The sequence below is a fragment of the Triticum urartu genome, chromosome 5, assembly GCF_003073215.2.
Source record: "Triticum urartu cultivar G1812 chromosome 5, Tu2.1, whole genome shotgun sequence".
In the NCBI taxonomy this organism is placed as follows: Eukaryota; Viridiplantae; Streptophyta; class Magnoliopsida; order Poales; family Poaceae; genus Triticum; species Triticum urartu.
The window spans coordinates 510903593-510907722 of NC_053026.1; the positions used below are offsets into that span (position 1 = coordinate 510903593).

Consider the following 4130-nt stretch of genomic DNA (forward strand, 5'->3'; position numbering starts at 1 on the left):
GTTAAATTGAAAACCGTATTTTGTAACAAAAGATACTTTAGGTTTCATCTCTTAGTCATTTCAAATAAAAAAGGCATTTAAACCAAATATCAAAAAAGGCCAAAAAATACTCGCATGCTCCATGGATTAATCCTTGGCACTTGCATGAACTATATAATGTGTATATATCCTTGTGTTTGTATGCGTATACTTTATTGCTCTTAGATATTTTACTAGAGATCTGTAAAGTAAAAGTGAACGGTGCAAGAAATATTTGGTTAGTGGTATATAGTGTATGATTGTAAGCAAATAGAAAAATCTAGATTATACAAGTCGTTTATGAGGAGCTTATCACCAAAAAGTTGGCATGTCGCTTCATCTTTTTGGGGTCAAATGTTTTTTGCATGATATAGTGGTTTAATAATGAGTTGACAATGTGTGCAGTTTAACTTGCAATCACAATAACACCCCTTATAGTGGTCGCCAACACACTTTGAAATTCATGGATTCAACGCTGAGTGTTAAGAAAATGAAGAAAGTCATAAAACATGGTTATTGTGAATATGTGGTTGTTGTGATGCTAGCAGTGGTCACATATGTGATGTATAGAATTACACAAAAATACATATAATGTTATAGGCATAATTCTAGTTTAATGCGTTTATGATGATAATTTGATGGATAAGCATTTGTCACGTCTGTATATGTATGTGTGTGTGCGTCTGTATATATATATATTTGGATCACAGCACGCTCTATATAGCGCGGATCAAATGTTCCCGAGTTTCCGAACACGCTGGAAGGAAGAAAAATAATCCCCACGACCCACCTCCCGCAGGTCGCAATCCCCGCCACCAGGATCCTCCGCCTCCCGTGCATCTTCCTCCTGACTTCCCAGCGTCGCCCCGTTGGCCTCCTCCCGCCTCACCACCGCCATCCTCGCGCAGCCCGGCCGCTGGCCTACTCCTGCAGCCCCGCCTGATCCAGCACCACCAGCTACCGCCGTGCGCACCACCCAAGCCAACAGTGGGGTGCTATAGGCAGGCGGCGGTGTGTGTGGGTGGTCGGGTGGTGTGGGAATGACCCTACTGCCATGGGCCTCGCCGCCGTAGCTGGCTGCCCCACCTCCACGACCACCCCAGCCGTCGTCGCGTGTGTGCTTGTTGGAGGCTAAGAGCTGCAAGAGAGGAGAGATCGTGGCCACCTCGACCACTAGCAGCAGCTTCTGCTGCCACCACCGGAGTGTCATGGCCGACACAGGTTGCCGTCGTCGTCATACACGTGCGGGTAAGCATCCTATGCGGCAGAAGGCTGTTCAACTATGAATTCTTCATATATGCTGAATGGAATTTCCTCCAATAATCCACCTCGAGCAAAGCTCATGGCGTCTTCTTCCTAATTTTTCCATGTGGAAATGTATGAAAGAAAGAAGGGAGAGTCTGGCTGAATGAGCAGTTCAAGTTAAACTCTCACTACAGATAGTTTGATTTTTATTTTCCAAGTATTCAGTTTTTTAGATGTTCTACAGTTCTTGAACAATTTCTTATCCTGTGTGCGACTTGATCTGGCTCGCTCCGGCGGCTCCTCTCTTCTGTCACCAATTTAGACTAGGCAGCCAGGAGTATGGGCAATGGAAGACAGTTGCGAGTTCCTCGTGGTCGTTGCTGGGCATTGGCCAGTTGTAGGCAACGAGGAGCAAGATTCCATGGCCATCTATGAGTGAAGTGCACGCCATATGTTAGTTAGTTTGCGTCAATGCACTGGATAGCTAGTTGCTATTGTTACTGTTCAAGATAGATCAGGCTAGGAACAAAATTATTACCGAACCATGTATGTGTTTACCTCTATCTAATTTTTTTCCCATGGACTTACCTCTATCTAATTTGTCCAGCAGTAGTAGTTCAAACATTCCACCTCTGAACTTCAAGATTTTTACTGTGCTAGTAAACATCCCAGGTTTCTTTTTATATATTTTTGATTCTGTGTTTTCTTTGAAGATATATTAGGTCCTACAGCAAGGAATGAGTCACCAAAAATCAATCAACCGTGGCCGCCAAATAATTTAGGCCCTGTTTGATAGCAAAGTATTTTCTAAGTATTTTGAGAATACTACAGTTTTTTAGATTACCACGGTTTTATTTACAATGAGCTGTTTGGTTGTCCCTAACAACTGTGCTTTTAATATTGTAGTATTGCGCAAACTGCAGTTTTTTCTCTGCATAAAAAAAAGAACCCCAAACCTCTTTTTTAAAAACAGAGCTGCTGAGTGCTTAAACACAACGGCTAAACAGCAAAATTTACAGCGTTATGCGGCAACAACCAAACAGGTTCTATGTATTGTGAATGCTGCAAAATACTCTGTTTTGATAAAACTATGATATCTCACACCTACAAGCAAAATTACTGTAGTTTTTGATACTTTGGTTTATATAATACTTTGCTATCAAACACAGCCTTAACATCTACACATTGTTGCATGTGCAAAAATGTGTGATCACTTGCTTCGCACTTTTGTGCTATTTTTTTGAATTACTGAAGTTTACTTCTTTGTATGCAGCAAAACTCCACTGCATCGCATCTGTTTGTGTCTGTCATCTGAAAAACGGCCATTGTTGCAGGTCGGCATCACCTGATGCACCAGTTCAGCTGCAAAAAAAGAGCAGTATACGTTGTTGTCTACTCCACTCACTTGTTGAAATAAAAAATCCAGCCGGATCTTGCTACACACAAGGAAGAAATAGAGAAGAAGCAAAGCATAGATCGACCGCTGTTGGTCCACGCCGTGCGCGCCACCCATGCCGACTGCTGCCTACTGCAACACGTCTTCACCTCCCGCGCATCTGATCTGCGCGTCCGTCACCGCCACCGCAACCGCGGTGTGCGGCAGCCGACTCTGGCGAGCTTGTGAACCTGTGAATCCTACCGTCGCTAATTTTGTTGTTATTCACCATCGCATAGCTGCACAACATTCATTGCAGGCCGAGAAAAATTCTTGTGGCAGATACAAAAAAATGCTTGCGTCAAGTATAAAAAATGCTTGTGGAAGATCTCCTCTGTCACACCCTAGCTAGTTCAAGCATTAGATTATGCATCATGTTTAAATTTTTCTTAAATTTGAATTGGGGAAGACAGAACCCCCAACACCCCCTGGAAACAACTAGGGTTTACTAAAAATATTTTCAATGAACCTAAAATCCCCTTCTAAAAAGTTCACCCTCTTTGTCTTAGGTTAGAACCTCTGGCAAAATTGGTGCATAATTTTCTAGGTCAACAGAAGGTCATTAAATTAAATCATAAGTATTTGAATTTGGGCATTTAAATGCTATAAAATAATTTAAATGCTCAAATAATTCTGGGAGTAAATGTTTCCTGTTGGAAATAATCTAAACAGAGGCCACATTTATTTTCAGGATTTTTGGAAATGTTCTAGTATTTTAAATAAAGCTAAACAGTTGCAGTTTAATAGAAAACAGAAACTAAATCAAAAAAAGGAGAAAGGAGCCACCTGGGCCTTACCTGTGCTGGCCCAGCCTGCTGGCGCTGCCAGTCGTCGTCCTCCTCGGCCACCTCCTGCTTCCGCCGACGCCCGGAAGACGCCCTGAAGTGCCACGCGACCCCCCACGTCTCCCTCCCGCACTCGCTCACTCTCCCCCTCGTCTCTCTCACTCTCCCCCGCGACGGCCGAGCACGTCTCTCGCCGCCGATCGCCGTAGTCGCTGCCAGAGACCTCCCCTCGCCCCTCCGACGAGCCCATTAGCTCCGCCTCGACTCCCTCGACCTCCCCACCGAGCCACGCATCGCCGGAGGCCCTGCATCGCCGCCTTCGCCCTCGTCTTCAACCTCGGGCACCCGAGCCATCTCCGGTCGATTCGCCGTCGCCAGGACCTCCCCGAGCTCGCTGACCCCCTCTCCGACTCCGCTGTGAGCTCCTCTTCCTTTCCCCTCTTCTCTCGTGCTCGTGCTCGTCCCCTAGCTCCATTTTCCACCGCGGCCGAGAGCTTGTCGCCGCCGGCCATGGCGCAGCCGTGGCCACAGCCGTGCAAGCCCACAACGGAGCGCCTCACCGTGCTCAGTGCAGCACCAGGAACCCGTAGCCACCCCCAGTTCTCCCTCCCGTGCACCGTAGCGTCGAAACCGACCTCGCCCGAACT

The 4130-nt window shown here is 46.0% G+C and overlaps 1 long non-coding RNA gene across 1 annotated transcript; it reads left to right on the forward strand.

Annotated features, from left to right (window-relative positions):
* Positions 1-819: 819 nt before the first annotated feature.
* LOC125556493 lies at positions 820-3026 on the forward strand. Its single transcript, XR_007305103.1, has 2 exons — positions 820-1266; positions 2537-3026. It is a non-coding gene; the product is annotated as an uncharacterized LOC125556493 (long non-coding RNA).
* Positions 3027-4130: the final 1104 nt, after the last annotated feature.